General features: G+C 41.2%; 1 protein-coding gene across 1 annotated transcript in view; it reads left to right on the top strand.

Annotated features, from left to right (window-relative positions):
* Window positions 1–20,113, top strand: part of LOC107043453 — a 166,416-nt gene that overhangs the window by 70,675 nt on the left and 75,628 nt on the right. The gene's annotated exons all lie outside the window — the stretch shown is intronic.

The raw sequence follows: 20,113 nt of genomic DNA, 5'->3' as shown, positions 1-20,113 counted from the left end.
AGTGCCCGGCGCGTATCTGGGAGACCCGGGTTCGATTCTCGGCTGGGTGAAGCGGAAATTTTTTCTCTCTAAATTCTAATTCTCTTAGAATTTTTTTTTTTTTTTCAACAACAATCTTCTTTATTTCTACAGAATGTTAAAAAGTGTCATGGCCGCACACGAACGACGCATTCTCATGTGAACTTTCATGAGAATGAGCAATGCGGCCGCGACGGCGCTATTCAAGAAAGTGCACGTAAATTACAAATCGGATTCTCTATGTGAAATGAAAAATTGTTGGAATGATGATTGATAATTGGATAACTTGAAAGCCAAGAATGGGATGAAACAAGTGGGAAATTACGTTTGTCGTCATATAGTATTGTTATTTTTGCTTATTGTTATATTTATCACAGATGTAGCCACTCAAAAATATATGTTTTTGGGTGTTTGGGAAATTACTTTTTTCGTCATAATACAGTATGGTTATTTTTGCTAATAAATTACCAATACACTTCCGAATGGTCATTTTGCACCGCATTTTCTTCTATCGTATATAATTCATTGTTTGATAATCCTCTTAATAAAAAAGCTTGCATTGCAAACTGTCATGGCGGAGAACATGCATTTGGAAGTGTCATGGCGGCGGGCGAAAGAGCCGAAAGACGCATGAACTTCCATGAGGTGGAACAATGCGGCCACGACAGCGCTGTCTAAAAAAGCGCGTGAATTATAAAGTGGACTTATTGCTGATAACCTAAACTAAGAAACAAATATCGTGTATACATACATTGAATACATCAGTGCATATTTTCTACACATGGATTGGTTTATAATGACCGGAATATGAAATTATTTTTTGATGATGACTGTTAAAAATTGAAAGATAGTTGAAATGATTGATAATTAGATGAACTTGACCTATCGTCACAACATAGTCAATATATTTTGGCTCATAAATTAACAATGCGCTCCCACAGGTGAATTTCTATAACGATGGAATTTGAATTGAATTCAATGATTTATTGTATTCAATTTATTGACATTGCCTCAATGTTGGCAGCCAAAATTGCACCAAAAATATTGGTTTCTAAATGATTTTTTTCAACGAAAAATGATGCAATCAATTCCATGATGGAACTTGGTCAGGATGCCATTGAGAAGAATATTGTAAATTATAATTAGACTTATTTAAACAACTTTTGTCATTTGTCTTCGAAAAACGATCAGTCACATATACCCATACATACACAAACATGCATACATGCATATATGTAGGATTCATGACAGTAAGTTTATTTGCGGAATATAATTGACTTTATTTAATCAAACAAATATATTTAATATCTCTCGACTCGAAAATTTAAACTCCGGTTGACAACTGACTCATCTTCACTTCTGGTCATCCTTAAATACTAAACAGTCCCTAATGCTATCCTTGTCACTTACACTCACCTCTACACTCATTCCTTCTCACTCTATTTTCACTCATTCCATCACTCTCTATATTCTCGAACATACTTAATGGCGTGTCCACCCTCAGACCCAAACCGTCCGTATTTTATTATTTTATAGGCTAGCCATCGGTTTCCCAATTACGCCGCTTACTTCCCCGACGTCTAGACGGTCCCCAATTATTCCTCTGCTCGACTAAATTTTACTGTATTATTTTATTACTATAATCCCTAATATTTCCAGTCTTAACCGATTGCCGGCGGGACGTTTCCCACCTCCCCTTTTCCACGTTTTTCCCCAACAGGCGACACTCACTCAACAAATGGGGAAATATACATTCTACATATATACATTCGGACATGGTCTAAAAATTGCATATTCGAACTCCTGAGTCCAAAAGTAGTTATCTTGATACAAATGTTGGCATTTTTGGATTCGACAAATAAAATGTTTCCATTCGGAAGTAAAATGACACTCATGTTTTTTTAAATGATTCAGACCAAATTCGTAACTCACATAATTAATATGATTGCATTTTTTCTTATTCGATTTTTGTTTTTATACGCTTGGTGAATTGCAATCAGTACTTATACCATAAAATCAAAGAATATTGAATTTTCTCCCTGGAATAAGAAGGTCAGAATACTTTTCATTCAAAGATTTTCAATCATCTAATTTATCAATTGAATTGGATAGGGAAAGCTCGAAAATAAAGGATGGATAATTAGCGGCTTTCGAACAAAATTCCATGAATACTTGCTTTTTTCAATATTCTCTTCTTAGGAATGAATAATCAAATAGTTCAAATTTACAAAAAAAACGTATTTTTTTCAATTCAGTTACAGTATAGTTCAGGAAAAATTATTCTTTGAGTTAAAAATTAATTATGATTGAATAATTTGTAAAAAAACAGTCATGGTCTCCGAAAATCGGAATTTTTAAATAATTTCATTAGTCTAGTTCGAAAAGTTGACTTTCTATTTTTTTCGATATTTTTTCAATATTCTTTCATAATTATGAGTAATTATGGGTAATTAGCAGTTATACTGTTGAAAAAAAGAATTGAAGTTTTAAGGACAGTTTAATAGTAAATTTTAGAAGTTTGAGAGGGAAAAGTCATGAAGTTTAAAATTTCACTGAAAATTTACTGCAAACTCCACGTTTTTCAACAGCATGAAGATGAAAACTTCCAAATTACTTGAATTCTCATTCAATATATGAACATTATGTACCTAATTACTCGATAGTTTCGGATGCTGAAGCAATTATAATTGTCCAAATCGAAAAAAGAATTATTTAACATTCTGAATGTTACGTTTAGTGAGTTTTTCTCGAAAGTTGATTAGAATCAGTAGCTAGAATTATGCGATTATAGAATTTGAATGCGACACAATGAAAACTATGATCAATTTTTTCACTTTGAAAAAAAAAATAAGTATCTAAATTTAAACATTGTAGAGAACAAGAATAACGACATTTGTGTCATATACTGTGAATTATTAAGATGAATTTTAGATTAACGAAAAAAGATGGTGCAGAAGTCACACTGTCATTTCAACTTTTTATTTTCAATTTTGTGCTGGAAACATGAGATGATATTCAGAGGATAGCCAGTTTTTTCCGGATGATACGACAGTTCCAGAGAATTCAAAATAATTATGAGGGTATCTCTTAAATATCCGATAATTTTTGAATAGACAACAGGAGAACCATTAATAGGAAAATGTGGAATTTCTCAAATAAAACCGATGTGAAAGAGTTACAAGCTCGAACATAATTTGAAAAATTCGAAAAATTTATCGAATTTTCTCACTAATTTCACAAACATTAAAAAAAAATCACAAAAATTTCGGAATTTTATGGAGAATTCGAAAGAATTTCAGATGATTCATGATTCAAGTTTTAAGTCCTATAATATCTAATAAAATAGGAAAAATTGTGAATGACGAGAAATACTCCGAATTAGCCAAAGAGCATCAGAATCGGGCTTATAATTTTTCCAGAAAAATAGTTGAATGCTGTTGTAAAGGTGTAAAGGAGAGTCAAGGCGGCGGCGAAGACTAAAAAATTCTGAGTTTTGAGAAATTCAATAATTATTGTTTTGTACTTTGAATCCAATTTTGATTATAATTATAGGTAGAATCTTATTCAAGGAGCACAGAAATTCAGAATTGGTAAATCACTTATTGAAATATTGACATTGAACCGGCGATCAACCGATAAGCATTATTTTCATGCATCTTAACACTCAGTATAATAAGACGATGACGAATCATTCTTTTTTGAAAGAAACAATGAAAAAAATTGAAAAAAATATAAGGAAAGGGCATCAGCGTCGCGGCCATGGCGGCGCTAGCGAATATACAAAAGGAGCCTTCCAGTTTGACTGAGATAACAATGCAAAGCCAAAATGGTTAAGAGTCTTAACCTAAGACCAGGAAGATTAAGATTTTAGGAAATTCGTGACGATGTGTTTCAACTTTACAAAATCCATTTCAAATAGAATGGATAGAAGAATGGATTAAGTGTATGTTCTTTTTAGAATAGGACTTTTAGACGGCAAAAAAATGTGAAACTAGAAAAAGATGTTTTTTGCTTCCGAATGGAAGCATTGTTTTTGGTCGATTTTTTGATTTTTTAATTTTGATTGCAAATGGTCTAGAATGTTATGGAACGTGAAGAAATGATGTTCATAGAGTCATGTCCGTATGCATGTATGTGCAGATTTGGGTTTTTGGTGATTAATTTTTAGAAAATTCAACAAATACGGTGAAATTTTTAGATACAAATTTAAAATTTTGGCTCATGGTTGCTATGAGCGAGCTCTACTTTGGTGCGTTGTTTCAGCCCGATCGGTCCAGTAGTTCCTGAGATATAACAACTTGTTTAAATTTCGTTTTTCCTCAATATCTTGTGACGGCGATTTCCTAATGAACCAAACAAAATCGAAAGTCCTCCGTCCGCAACGAAAATCCTTGTACGAAGACAGTCGGAGTTTGTTACCTTCGGCCTCTCCCGCTCCAACTTCCCCAAAATCCTGCCAAACCAAAAACGTAAAACTGCCAGCTACCCTTATGAGAAACTCATTGGGCGCCAGTCGATTTTTGACAACGCGGAATCAACGAAACCGCAACCGTAACCGTAATGAACGAAAAGAGAAAAACTAAAAATATACAACTGGAGGTTGGGAAAAATCAGAGGGAGAGTTTGCGGAATTATACCTAGCTAACTCGGGAGGAAAATTTGGAGAGTGGGGTGGATTCGGTCGCTCGGTCCTAGGAAAGGGGCCGCAAATATAGCGAAACAATGAGAAATCCTGTCAGAAAGAATCGAGTCAAAATTCCCTTACTTCTCTATAGAATTGGGAAATTCAAGAGATATAGAGACTTTGATTAAATGGGAAAAATATCTGGTATTTAATTTACCCACACGATTCAAATACCATCTCAAAAATTCTAATTTCCATTTAACAAAAATTATCTACCGAGAGAGAGCAGTCGAGTAATTATTACGAGGGAGATTTGCGCGAAGGGGAATGGGAGGTTTTGAAGAATTCATGCCAACGATCGCTCCGCATCATAGAGAATCTGAAGTGCTGGAGGATCTGCAAGCAAATAATACTCCCACATGACGATATGACGGTGAATTCATTGACGGAGGCGAAAAGGCATTTCATGAGAAGGGCACGCGGAACAAGATTACTACTCAAAAGTACCATTTTGCCCCATGGACGTATCCATTGCCAATCGAGAGATTCGTGGCGTCGCGGGAAATTCCTGGAGCTCACGAGCTTCAATGCCGTGATTTTCGGGGTCTCGTCGCACGAGAAAACTCTAAACTACATGAATAAAACAATGGGAGATTATACTGAGCTAGAAGAGCACTCTATTGAGGCTTCAATTCGCTCGAGTGACGATGTAACCCTCTGGGTGCACTACAGCTTCACCCACAGAAAGTGGAGAGCATGTGTGCACTTTTGCACACGTTTTATTCCTTTTTTACCACTAGAGATGATACAGAAACATTCCCACGTTTTCCGAAAATCCTTGTGGATGACCAATGCACTCCTGTGGTGCACTGATGGTCCTAAAAAGTCCTCTTTGTGGCCCAAGAGGTACAATGACTTCACGACAGGGCGTGAGGTATGTGCATCCTCTCGTGCGGGCCCTGGACTTCTTCATCGTGACAATAGGCTCACTGGGAGTGTCATCTCTAGGGAGAGGATCAGGGATCTAGACGAGAGTTTTATGCACTCAGTTGGTGCACTTATCAACCTATCAATGCATCTCGGCGTCAGTCATTTTTGAGGACCAATCTTCCCAGGGGGTTATCTATGGGGCCCACTATGAAAAGATGCACTTCTCTCCTCGGGAGAGAGTGCACATGGTAAGGACCTGCTGGGACTCGGCGATGTTCCCTCACCAACTCTCTGGATCCTGTCACTCGTCTCGATGTGGTCTTCTCCGCAGTGTTTTTTGACTAACTCTCGTTTGACGGGCGGATTTTCATCGCCGGTGGGCGTGACTGGCGCGCCGTCTAGCTGTCGCCTGGGGCCCGTACGTGTGGACTAGCACGCGGAGAGTTTGATTCAAACGTAATTTTTTTTGTACTTCGGCGTTAAGCCATAATTCTTAATCAGAATTTTAATTAACCGGATATTAACCCTAATTGTTGGTACCGAAACGAAACTCGGAATGGAGGATTTTTGGGCAGCTGCTCGCCTTTCTCGCGAATGCACTTTTCAACTGAGTGAGTGCACTTTATTGTCGCTGTCACTCTCTCGGGAGCTATTGGGGAATCACCGACAACAAAACTGTAAAACTGAAGATAGTCCATGGCAATCCATGCAGATAAGAGGACTAGGTTCACCTGCATGGCCTTCCAGCCGTACTGGTGACTCCAACAGCTCCACGAAGTGCATCAGCCGGGGAGCGTATTTCGCCTCAACCTCAGTGATCAGCAACGTGGACTCAACAAACTCAAGATCTCACCGGGAAGCTCGGTTTATCGGCTTTGAACCACGGTGGTACTTTGCCTCTCTCAGGATTCGCGAGGAATTTATTATAAATGAACCGAAACAGTAAATCCAATTATCTGTAAATTTACTCTAAACCGCAATAACCTCCATTCAACCCCATAAAGTCCGAAATAAACCGCGAAAGTAACAAAAATTTTGAAGGCAACGAATGATTTATTTTTAATTTGATCACTTATCGTTTTTAATCCGAATCGACACTTTTTATTATGTACTAGGGGGCGACGCCCCCTGCTCACTCCGCTCGCTCACCCCTCCCGGTGTGACCGAGTGGGCGTCACCGGGAGGGTTTTTCCGATAGCTCTATACATACTTTACCATAAGAGGCCACATACATATAATTCCTCCCCATATATGGGCACTCCCATATATAGGCACCCCCCCTATATAGGCACCCCTTATATATATAGGTACCCCCCATATATGGGCACCCCCCCATATATGAACATATGACATATAACATATATGAACACCCCCATATATGGGCACATCCCATATATGGACACCCTCCCATGTATGGGTACCCCTCTATATATAGACATGGGTGGATGCCTATATATAGAGGGGTAGGCATGGGTGGATGCCTACATAGAGGCATGGGTGGATGCCTATATATAGAGGGGTACCCATATATGGGCAGCCCTCTTAGAACCCCCATGGCCTTTATGACCCTCGTGATCCTTAGCACTCCTATGACCCTCGTGACCCTCAGAGCTCCTATGACCCTAGTGACCTTTAGCACTCCTGTGACCCTCGTGATCCTCAGCACCTCTATGACATTTAGAACCCCTATGACCCCCGTGACCCTTATGACCCTTAGCCCCTCTATGACCCTTATGACCCGTAACACCTCTATGATCCTTAGCACCTCTATGACCTTCGTGACTCTTAAGACCCTTAGTACATCTGTGACCCTCGTGGCCATCACAACTCTTAGCTCCTTTATAACCCTTAGCACTCCTATGACCCTTAGGGCCCCTATGACCCTTGAGACCCTTCCGACCTTCCAGGGATGGGGGCGTCCCCTGAAGCCCTGAAGCCCCTCCTGCTCGCTTCGCTCGCTCCCCCCTCCCGGTGTGACCGGGAGGGTTTTTCCGATAGCTCTATACATACTTTACCATAAGAGACCACATACGTATAATTCCCTCCCATATATGGGCACCCCCATATATAGGCACCCCCAATAGCTCTATATATACTTTACCATAAGAGACCACGTACGTATAATTCCCTCCCATATATGGGCACCCCCTCATAAATGGGCACCCCCATATATAGGCACCCCCCTATATGGGCACCCTCCATATATATAGGTACCCCCCCATATATGGGCACCCCCTCTACATATGGGCACCACCCCATATATGTGCACCCCCATATATATAGGCACCCCCCATATAGGAACAGCCCCCATATATGGGCACCCTCCATATATATAGGTACCCCCTATATAGGGACAGCCCCCATATATGGGCACCCTCCATATATATAGGTACCCCTCATATATGTGCACCCCCCCTCCATATANACCCCCCCATATATGGACACTCCTCATATATGGGCACCCCCATATATATAGGCACCCCCATATAGGAACACCCCCCATATATGGGCACCCCGCATATACAGCGTGTCCCTAAACTGAAAGTCATCATCGTAAGGCTAGGTTCGGGGGGTTATTCGTAGGCGAAAAATCCTTTGGCACTTTTCAATCAGACGTACCCCTGCCGAGATAGGGGTGGTTGAAAATGGGCCAATGAGAGCCATCCGTTAGCGGAAGGTACGTCCGTGTGGGCGATACGGATGTATTGGTACCCCTCTCCTCTACGCGCCACTCAATTCCCCCACCAAAAGACAAACGATAGAGAGAGAAAGGTCGTCCCTTAGCACTCCTATGACCCTCGTGTCCCTCAGAGCTCCTATGACCCTCGTGACCCTTAGCACTCCTGTGACCCTCGTGATCCTCAGCACCTCTATGACATTTAGAACCCGTATACCCCCGTGACCTTTGAGATCCTCGCGACCCTTATGACCCTTAGCCCCTCTATGACCTTTAGCCCCTCTATGACCTTATGACCCGTAACACCCCTATGACCCTTAGCACCTCTATGACCTTCGTGACCCTTAAGACCCTTAGTACATCTGTGACCTTCGTGGCCCTCATAACTCTTAGCTCCGTCATTTCTCTCTTCACTTTGGAAATTGGGAGACAGAGACAAGAAATTATTATTTTTTTCGTATTTGAATTTTTGGACAGAATAAATGCAATAATCACCACTGCGGTTTGATATGTACGCGGGAAAAAATTTGTGATGACGCAATTTTTTCAAAATGAAAATGACATGGTATTCGCCCATTCTTTCATGCCAAGGATGCAGGAAGGAGGGCGGTACAACTATGCATGCAGTTCGAATTTTCAAACAAATTTTAAAAAATTGAGAACGTTCGAAAGTCATACTGAAGGGTTCGAATTAGCGATAAAACAATTTTTTTAAACAAAGAAAAATTAATATCCCCTATTTTCTGGGTGCTAAAGACACGGGGGAAGGAAGTGATACGCATGCAGCTAGAATTTTCAAACAAATTTTAAAAAATCAGAAAATTCGAAAATCTTTCTAAGGAGTTCCAACCGGTGATAAAACAATTCTTTTAAACAAAGAATAATTGGTATCGCCTTTTTTTAGTATCATGGATGCGGGGAAGGGGGGTGTACGCACGCAGCTAGAATTTTTAAACAAATTTTAAAAAATTGCACAGGTCCGAAAATTATCCAGAGGGGTTTAAATTAGTGATAACACAATTTTTTAAAGCAATAAAAAATTGACAGACAAATTCAGTTTATTTTAATGTAAATTTTCATTTTTCCTTGCACACAACAACATAACTGGTGTATGTTCATATTAATTTAATTCAATACGAATGATTTTCTGTGAATAAGAATGGTTTTCTGCGTTCCGGGTCATTGCGAAGGGTCGATTGCTTTTGAAACGATTACAGGCGACTCCGGAAAGGGCCTCCTCCTGCATCCAAGCAGAGATGAGTACGTCGAAGGAAATTCTGGTGAACATCCTGTAACTGCCTTTCTGTGATGGTGGCGACAGAACCGTGTATTCTGGCAACCAGGTCCTCAAGATTTTGGAGCTCCACCGCGTAAATCTTTTCCTTCATATCCCCCCAAAGGAAATAATCCATTGGGGTCAAATCAGGAGATCTGTGCACATGAAAAAATAATTCCTTATTTCAAGTTTTCGAAGGTCTTGAAAAAAGTATTTTCAAAGGTCTTAATTTGAAACTTGAAATTCTTTAGCTGAGAGGTTCGGAAGTTTCCATTTGAGACTCCCAAAGTTGCAAGTTTAGACGTTGGGAGGTTTCAATTTGAAGCTTTCAAAAGTCTCAATTTGGGACTTTTGTTGACTTAAGTTGAGACTTTTGAATGCCTCAAGTTCAGAATTCGGGAACTCAATTTGAAACTTTTCTTCAAGTTGAGTTCTGAAAATCTCAACTTGAGACTATTGACAGTCTCAATATGATCCTTTTTTCCATTCCCGCATCGCCGATTAGGCTTTTTATGGTAACAACCCCCCCCCCTCCCTTGCGGTGTCATGGGCCGATTTCTTCCCCCACCATGTCCCATTGTACCCCAGGAGCTGTAGTCCATGTGCAGACTCTCCTGGTGACCAAGGGAAACCATGGAAAACCTTGGGGGACATGGACGTCCATCGATCGGATACCATCGATCGATCGAGAATGTTCCCCAAACATTCAATCTTGATGATTTCCGGTGTCTAGATTTCCGATAGACGGTTTCCGAAAGTTTAAAAATCTTAAATTGCCCCAAGCCGCATTTGAACCCTCTCTCTACGGGTTCAACATCCAGTCCAGGGATTTAACCACTTCGACCACCGTCGTTGGTTCAATATGATACTTTTAACATTCTCGATCTGAGGGGAGCCTCCGATGAAATTTCAAGATGACGCGATATTGCAATGTGATTTTTCATACATTAAAGAATGATTAGACATGTATAAAAACGAAAAAATAAGTACATAAAAATCAATTGTTCATCTTTTTTTTCCCTCCAGGCGCTGAAAATTGCAAAAATAGTCCAGCGCACATGAATGTTTGTGATGCGGACAATTTTCTTTTTCAAAAAATTCAAAAAATGAGTAAAACAATAATGATGCTTAAAAAAAATAATAATCACGAATTATTTTGTCTCAAATTTGACCTCCAAGGCTACTATTCTGATTCCGTTGGAATAAAAAATTGCATTGTTCTCGCCGGACGGTCAAAAAATGTATTCTCTGAATATTTGTCATTTTTTTGTCGATGAATATTTTTCATGAAGAATTTCTTGAGAATACATCTCCTGCAATTTTTTCTGTGGACGAAAGAAAAATCGTAGACTTACATAGAGTTCGAATTTGAAAAAAAAACGTCATCATTGTTTACTAACAATTTTTTTGGAAGATTTTTAAAAAAACTGGCATATTTTTTCGATTTCACGCGCCTGGAGAGCAAACGGGCTATTTAAAATCGATATTTTTGCATGGTGTCTTCATTTTTATACAGATCTAATTGACTTTCAACGCATAAAAAATTTCGTTAAACTATCTCGCTACTTTGAAATTTCACCGGAGTTACTCCTTAAAACTTTTGCAGATCCCTACTTCACAGAGTGACAGCTTGGGGATTTTGAAAGTCTCAACTCAAGGCCTTCGCCAGTTTCAACTTGAGACGTTTAAAAGTCTCTACTTGAGACTTTTGAAATTCTTGATTTGGGACATTTGAAAAGTACGATTTAAAACTTATAGAAGTTTTAATTTTACATCGTAAGTTTCAAAATGAAGCTTGTTTTTTTGCATGTGAATAACAGTGGAAGTGATAATGCTATCGGGGGGCATGGAATAATTTTGTATTACCGTGGGGGTCAGCGAATGTGTCCAAATCTTCCAATCCATTGATTTAAGAAAAACGCATTCAAGTATTCAGTCACTGCACGGGAGCTGTGTGCAGGAGCACCATTCAATGATGAATCGACAAAAATTCGCACGAATTTCATAATCTTCTGGCAGCACTTCTTGGACTGGTGTCAGGTGATATGGATGAAGATTTTCACTTTTTAAAATTCGATGCACCGTTGTCTTATCGGTCCGAAGGTGACCCGCAGTTCTCTTCGTGCTTGCCGTTGGATCATTTTCGATCGCTCGGAGGACGGCTTCTTCAAGTTGCACTTGGCCTGGATTCTTTGGACGTCCATCCGCCGTTCGAGGAACAAGACTGTTTTCCTCTGCCATACGGTGATGCAACTGCTGACGATTAGGATGCTCATGATTGGGATAAGTTTCTGCATAAATTTCGGCTGCTAGACGCCCACATCCACGGCATAATCCATGAATAAAATGCATGTCGCGATATTCTTCAGCAGTAAGCACCATTTTCGAAGATTAAGATTAAGGTTTTTAAGATAACTGTCTCATCTCTAACTATCACTAACAAGGTAACTTAGTTCAATATAATTGCTACTAATCACTATAATTGCACTAAAATTTGTCATAGAAAACTTTAAATTACACTATTCTTATAATACTTGAAAACTTAAACAGAGTATTGTAATAAAGACTTCAATTAACTTCATTAAAACAAGACTTGGCTTGGTCGATTTAAAGGTTTAATTGGAAGTCCGAAATGAATTCGTGAATTGTTGGGAGTAGATTAAATTTTACGATTTTCGGAAACACTAACTTGCCCTTGACCAACGAGGGTGGAAAGGGATTACCGAACTCTCAAATTCAAATTTCGCCGGTTTTTCGTTGCAAGGGGTAACTTGCAAACACGGCCATCGCCCGAGGGCCTTCAGCCAGGGAATGTTGAATGTGCAGTGGATTTTTCAGTTGAAAATTCCGTGGAATATTCGGTTTGAAAATTGTGTTGAATTTTCAGTTGAATATTATGTGGAAAATTGTGATGAAAAATTGCTGTGGAATTTTGGCCCGGCCGGGGCTCGAACCTGGGAGCTTGAGGTTGTGAATCTCATGCTGCTACCAAGTGCGCCACACAGCCGGGTTCTGAACTCTCATTCGTTGTAAAATTCGTAAAGTCGTAAAGGTGTAATTCCTCAAATGCTATTCATCAAGGAAAGGGATAAGGAAAAGTACGTGCATAAAAAAGCACCTGAAAATTTCAGACTGGAGAATGTAAAAAAAAAGGGACTATTGTCCAAAATTTCTCTCATACATGATTGTTCTAAAATGCGTGAGATTTGAGTTTTCTCACCAGTATTCTAATTTACAATTTTGTTTACGTCTAGCCAAAAGTTTGTCTTCGTTTTTCACCTTTGGTAGTAACTATTGAAATTTCAGAGATGGAAAATTTTCCAGACATCTACTTTTGTTTCCTAAATGCATCTATAAATAGAAAATATGGCCAAGCAATAATAACTTATGATTAATTGGAAATAAAACGGGAATTGAGCCGCCAAATTGGAAACGGTCGTTAAATTTCATCTGTTAAACAGGTGAATTTTACTGTCAATTTTCGCTTTTGAATGTTTTATTTTAGTTATTGAATTTTTCCGAATTTTTACATTTGCGTCACTTTGAGCCATCTTACTCTTAACGACTACATGGCGTTCGGACTAGGACTTCACGAGAAACCATGGAGAACCCGAGTCGTTCAACCGGCTGATACTACAGGGTTCTACCGTTGTTCTGCTACGAACGCGCCTGGTGACAGCAGTTCCACACGAGGAGATAGAGCTAAGCGACTACTCATCCTAGATTAGAAAAAATAATGTTCCCTCGTTTCAAAGAATTGTTTTATTTATAATTCTAACCCCTCAGGCTATCTTTCGAACCTCGGAAATTTTTGAAATTTGTTTGGAAATTCTAGCTGGATAGGTACTAGTAGCACCACCTCTCCCCTGCATCCATGCCATCAGGAAATAGAGAATGCCGATCATCCTTTGTTCAAAAGTATTGTTTTAGCATATATAGAAATCCCTCAGGGTCATTTTTGAATCTGCAGAATTTTTTAAATTTGTTTTTTTGTCCATAACACCAGACAACCGGCGATATTAATTACTCTTTGTCTAGAAGAATTGTTTTAGCATTAATTGGAACCCTTCAAGGTGCTTTTCAACCCTGCTGAATTTTGCAAAATTTGTTTGAAAATTCAAGTTGTATGTGTAGCAATATCACCGTTTTCCCCCGCAATCATGGCACCAGAAAGTAGGCGATACTACATCATTTGATACTGTACAAAAGAATGCCTATTCTAGGCTGAAGGCCCTCGGGTAATGGCCATTTGTAAGAATGTATGTTTCTTGCAATAAATAACGTTAAAAGTTAAAGTCAGGCGATACAACTTCGTCTTTGTTTTCTCGAAATGTTTTATCATTGATAGGAACACCTCAGTGTGATTTTTGAATCTCCTTTTTTTTAAATTTTTGTTTGAAAATTCTACCTGCATGTGTATTGCTATTCACCCCTTCCCCCGCGTCCCCGGCCACCAGAAAACAGGCGATACTAACTATTGTTTGCTTGAAAGAATTGTTCCATCACTAATTGGAAACCCTCATGATGATTTTCGAATCTCTTGATTTTTTGAAAATTTGTTTGAACATTCTACCTGCATACGTGCTGTTATCAAACCCCTCCCCTGTGGCCATGATACCAGAAAATAGGGGATACTATCTACTCTTTGTTTAAAAGAATTGTTTTAGCACTAATTGGAACCCTTCGAAGTGATTTTCAAATTGCTGAATTTTTTAAAATTGGTTTGAAAGTTCTAGCTGCATGCGTANCACCCCCGTAGTTTCGAAATCAGAGAACAGGCGATACTACTTATTCTTTGTTTACACGAATTATTTTGTCATTAATTGCAACAGCTCATGGTGATTTTTGAATCTTTTGATTTTTTTTTCATTCTTTGAAAATTCTACCCGTATGTGTACTGCCATCAACACCCCCTCCTCCTCCACTGCCCCCCTTGCGTACGTGTCGCCAGAAAATAGTAGATCCGAATTATTCTTTGCTTAAAATTATTGTTTTAGCGCTAATTTTAACCTTTCAGGGTGATTTTCAAATCTGCAGAATTTTTTAAAATTTGTTTGAAAATTCTAGCTGCATGCATATCATTCCCCTCCCCCGTGTCCTTATTACCCAGAAAATAGGGGATATTAATTTTTATTTGCTTGAAAGAATTGTTTTGTCGCTAATTCGAACCCTTCAGTATGACCATCGAACGCCCTCAATTTTTAAAATTTGTTTGAAAATTCGAACTGCATGCATAGTTATACCACCCCCCTTTCCGCGTCCTGGGCACGAAAGAATGGGCGTAAATTATTTCATTTTCATTTTGACAAAATTGCGTCGTCACTAATTTTTTCCCCTCAGGGTACTTTTTAAATCGCAGGGGTGAGTATTGCACTTATTCTGTCCAAAAATTCAAATAAGAAAAAAAAAATAATTTCTGGTCTCTGTCTCTCAATTTCCAAAGGGAAGAGAGAAAAGACGACCTTTCTCTCTCTTTCGTTTGTATTTCGGTGGGTGGATTGAGTGGCGCGTAGAGGAGAGGGGTACGGATACATCCGTATCACCCACACGGACGTACCTTCCGCTAACGGATGCCTCTCATTGGCCCATTTCCAACTACCCCTATCTCGGAAGGGGTGCGGCTGATTGAAAAGTGCTATAGGACTTTTCGCCTAGGAATCACCCTCCAAACATACCCTTACAATGGTGACCTTCAGTTTAGGGACACCCTGTATATAGGCCTCATATATGGACACCCCCCATATATGGGCACCCCCCCATATATGGGCATCCACCCATATATAGGCAGCCCCTTTAGAACCCCCATGACCCTTATGACCCTTACCACCCCATATGACCCTCGTGACCCTCAGCACTCCTATGACCGTCGTGATCCTTAGCACCTCTATGACATTTGGAACCCCTATGATCCTCGTAATCATTGAGACCCTCGTGACCCTTATGACCCTTAGCCCCTCTATGACCCTTATGACCCTTAGCACTTCTCTGACCCTCGTGATCCTTATGTCCCTTAGCACCTCTATGACCCTCGAGACCCTTATGACTCTTAGCTCTATGACCCTTATGACCCTTAGCACCTCTATGACCTTCGTGACTCTTAAGACCCTTAGTACATCTGTGACCCTCGTGGCCCTCATAACTCTTAGCTCCTCTATGAACCTTATGCATCACCCTTAAAAAAAATTCTAAGAGAATTAGAATTTAGAGAGAAAAATTTCCGCTTCACCCAGCCGGGAATCGAACCCGGGTCTCCCAGATACGCGCCGGGCACTCTTACCGACTAAGCTACCGGGAACCACAGAAATTCACTCTCAAATTCACCTCAAACACCGCCTAACCTCCTTTAGGCATTAAAGAATTCTAAGAGAATTAGAATTTAGAGAGAAAAAATTTCCGCTTCACCCAGCCGGGAATCGAACCCGGCAAAGAAATCTCCCTGACCCTTAGCACCGGTATGACTCTTAGGGACCCTATGACCCTTGAGACTCTCCAGGGATGGGGGCGTCTCCTGAATTTTTAAATGTCCTAATTTTTTTATTATATAGACAGATTTTTGGATTTTATTTGAATCAAACGTTAATTTTTCCCGCGAGGCTAGTATCTTGAGCTTCCTGATGGCTGGTCCCCGTGAGCTGGAGTTAGAATGGGGTATTGCATCACCCTTGGATAGGGGTGCTAACTTTTGGAATGGAAAAATCGCGACTCTCTCTCGTAAGATCAAAGAAATCACTCTATGCATACCCACTCTTTACATTTTTATTCGAAATTCTACGATGAAGTCGTATACAAGTGGCGGAATTTAAAATTTCGTCACAATCTCAACAACAACTGCATCGATTTCAAATTTTTTTTTTTCAAAATACTCGTCTCGATGGTCTCTATCTGGATCAATCATTTCATATATACCGATTCATACAAAGTTTGGAGATATTGGCGTTTTCCCGTTTTTTCATTATAAATCTTGTGCGCACAATAACTCAAGAAAAAATGGAAACATTCGGTGGGGGCATTTTCACCATACTTATTCTAGTAGTATGGGAACTACTATGGGCCCCCCACCTAAAGTCGATATGGCCCCACCACCACACCTGTCAGAGTAGCACGGCTCCGACGTGTGTGAGCGGTGGGGTACAGCGTGGCTGCGGGTGCGTCACCCGGGCGCGTATCCCAACCCCGAGCGGTTTCGAGAGAACCGCGGGTCCCTCGGCCACCAAATTAAAATTTGGGGGTCAAAAATTTTACTCCCCACCACCGCTTGTAAGTATAGGACCCCACCACCACACCGATCGGAATAGCGTGGCTCCGACGTGTGTGCGCGGTGAGGGTACTGCGTATACTGAGGACGAGTACCCCAACCCCGAGCGGTTTTGGGGGAACCACTGGTCCCTCGGCCGCGATACTAAAATTTGGGGGTCAAAAATATTGGCCCCCTCCATCACTAATATATTTAGGGACCCACCATCGCACCGATCGGAATAACGCGGCTCTGACGTGTGTGCGCGGAGGGGTAAAACGTGTACTGCGGACGCGTATCCCAATCCCGAGTGGTTTTGGGGGAACCGTTGGCCCTCAGGCCTCAATATTTAGCAAAAATTCGGGGGGACAAAATTTTTCGAACTGAAAGAGCATACCGGTGCTCCGATAAAATCCGCGAAAACCGTAAACATATTAAAAGAATACTTTACCTGTCACTGCACTCTCCTCACAGGGCTCCGAAAAATCCGAAAATCGTCATTGATAACCTTGTGCATTAAATCCAACTGTCACTAAACCACTAGCACTGTGGGTCCATAGGCACTGGAGAGAAACGTCAACACTACCACTCCCTGTTCAATAGTTCTTCTATGTCCCTGTCCTCATCGGACTCCCCGAACAGCGACACCTGGGCTAACTCCTCGTCCTCGGCGTCCCAATCGTCGCGCTCGCGACGCTCCTCTTCCAACCAGCTAACCAGGCGATCCTGGGTGTCATCGGCTGGCTCGATAAGCATGGGGAATGGTCCATCCCTCTACAACCATCCCAGCTGAGGTGGTCCACTGAGACCCCGGTGCCGAGTATCATTCTCCAGATGCTCAACTGAGAGAATGAGAGGTTGTTCTACCCGGAGAGTCCACCGGCGGTCCGGGAATCGGGGGTCCAGCCCGTCATACCCGTCCCGCAACTTGTATGGGTCCGGGTCTGCCTCGATGACGATGGGGTCCCTGTTGAACCCCCTGATCAGGGTGGACCAATCATGGTCATCAGTGACCGAGCATGATGACGACGTGTCCGAGGAGGGTATGGCGGGGCGCGATGGTCTTGGGATATACCCGCTGGTGGATGGTGTCGGCTCGTCCTGGGAGGTNCCGGCGGTCCGGGAATCGGGGGTCCAGCCCGTCATACCCGTCCCGCAACTTGTACGGGTCCGGGTCTGCCTCGATGACGATGGGGTCCCTGTTGAACCCCCTGATCAGGGTGGACCAATCATGGTCATCAGTGACCGAGCATGATGACGACGTGTCCGAGGAGGGTATGGCGGGGCGCGATGGTTTTGGGATATACCCGCTGGTGGATGGTGTCGGCTCGTCCTGGGAGGTGACGGTGCTAGTGGGGGGTACAAAGTTTTTCCCCGTAACACGCATGATTACGCGCACACGTCACAAAAAAATACCCACTCTATCACACACACACACACACACACACAATAATTCAAATGTTTGACGATAATTGAGATCTTGTCACAGCCGCGCTTCACTGAGGACTGAAAAAAATGATTATATGGTTTGGGGAGACAGCCGTTGAGTTGGTTACTCACCCTGGAACAATGTGCTGACCATGCAGTTTTGCACGTGCACTCTGTGACATCTCCACCGTAACCCACACTAGCTCTCGAAGGTTAGACTAGCCGTCTCCGCATGTGCTTACCTTGCAAATCGGACATCTGCAGAGACGAGTTGATACCATTCTCTTTCTTATAAGAATATTCTCATCATTTAATTTTAACAACTTTATTTCTCATCAAGTCGATGATTAACAATCGCGTAAAAATGTAAATAGTTATTTCCCATGGTTGATATATCTAAATACACAGAACAAATTATTACAGTCTAAAAATAAAATCATATACATTATAATTGGTAATTATTGTGACACGGAGAGAGCTTGGGCGTTTTTCGAGGCCTGCCGCGCCTCCTCTTCGCTGCATCCTCAGGTGTCACCGGCCATACCCTCTTCAAAGGCGGTGGTGAGAATGTACGCTCCCTCTCTAGCTCCTCTTCCAGACCCCTGATGCATGACGCACACCTTTCTCTTGGTGCACACCGCCTCAATTTTGGCAGTTTGAAGTCAAGAATCTGTTGCTTGGTTAGGCGTGGTAAAGAAACCCAGCACGGTTTCACACAGGGCGAATCAATAGGACATTCATCTGCAAAATAAACGTACAATCATGAATCACTTTCACGGATTTCTCTCCAAACTTTTGAACCTTACCATTCTCGATCGCTAACCGATGAACCTCGATCTCATCTACCCCTTCACGTATGACGTCACCGTCATAATACTCGATTTCATACGCTTCTCCGGTATTACCGCACGGCCCGTTATCATGCGCGACGGTATTCAGTCTTCTTTGTCCAATTTCACTGTAGCTATGGAGCATGAACGCACAGCCACGCGGGTATTGGAAATTTTTGCCAATTACACGCATTTTTCAAGGGTGGTATGGGAATAATTACTCTATATTGTCCCTTATATCACGTTTTAACTCCCGAATCAAAGCCTTTAAACCTGCGTTTCGTATCGAATAGTGTTCCGTCATACTTAATATGTGTTCACGACCGCTGTTAAGGGCTCTTTCAAGTTCCTCCACTACGACTTCAATAGGTGCCTCCTCGTTATTAAACCAAAAATTCCACTTTTTTGTCGTTGAGTTAGCCTCGCATTACTCAACCACACACCTTCCTCTTCTTCGTAGCCTCAAAAATCTCCGTGTTGTCCCCAAATCCATAAAAAAAAAAGTGACAGGCAGAGAACAGTATACCACCGAATCTGATGAACGTCTAAATGGCCGACATACGCGAAGACGTCTCTTAGTATCACGAGTTCCTCAAATTTGAGGTGTCAGCAAAAACGTGTCAATTCTTTTCTCTATCTTTCAATCCACGTAAACAGAAAAAGTGATATACCTATGCATCATCACCCACGACAAATGTAATGAAGACGCTGAGAGGACGCATGGAAGGTTNATATATATATATATATATATATATATATATATATATATATATATACCCATTTATTACAGAATCAGTTTTTATGGATGACGTATACATAATTACATTTCTTCATATATGAATTCGCATGGGTGATATGGACCCTCCAGAAAACGTATAGATAAACGACCCTCTACAAGCAATGTCTTATGATAAATGTATTCTGCGTGATCATCCAAAAGTGCTGCAGATACACGTGCGGGGAGGAAAACGTCATGCTCAGCACCCAGAGTAGCTACGATTCTTCTACCATATTTGGTGTTGACACTTTTGAATGCAGTAATCTGATAATCCACACCCAGAGTTAGATCATCAATCCTTTTAACGGGGAGAGTCTC

Source organism: Diachasma alloeum, unplaced genomic scaffold, assembly GCF_001412515.2.
Source record: "Diachasma alloeum isolate Michigan unplaced genomic scaffold, Dall2.0 Dall_scaffold_00578, whole genome shotgun sequence".
Lineage (NCBI taxonomy): Eukaryota > Metazoa > Arthropoda > Insecta > Hymenoptera > Braconidae > Diachasma > Diachasma alloeum.
This window is presented reverse-complemented; position numbering and strand designations above follow the sequence as displayed.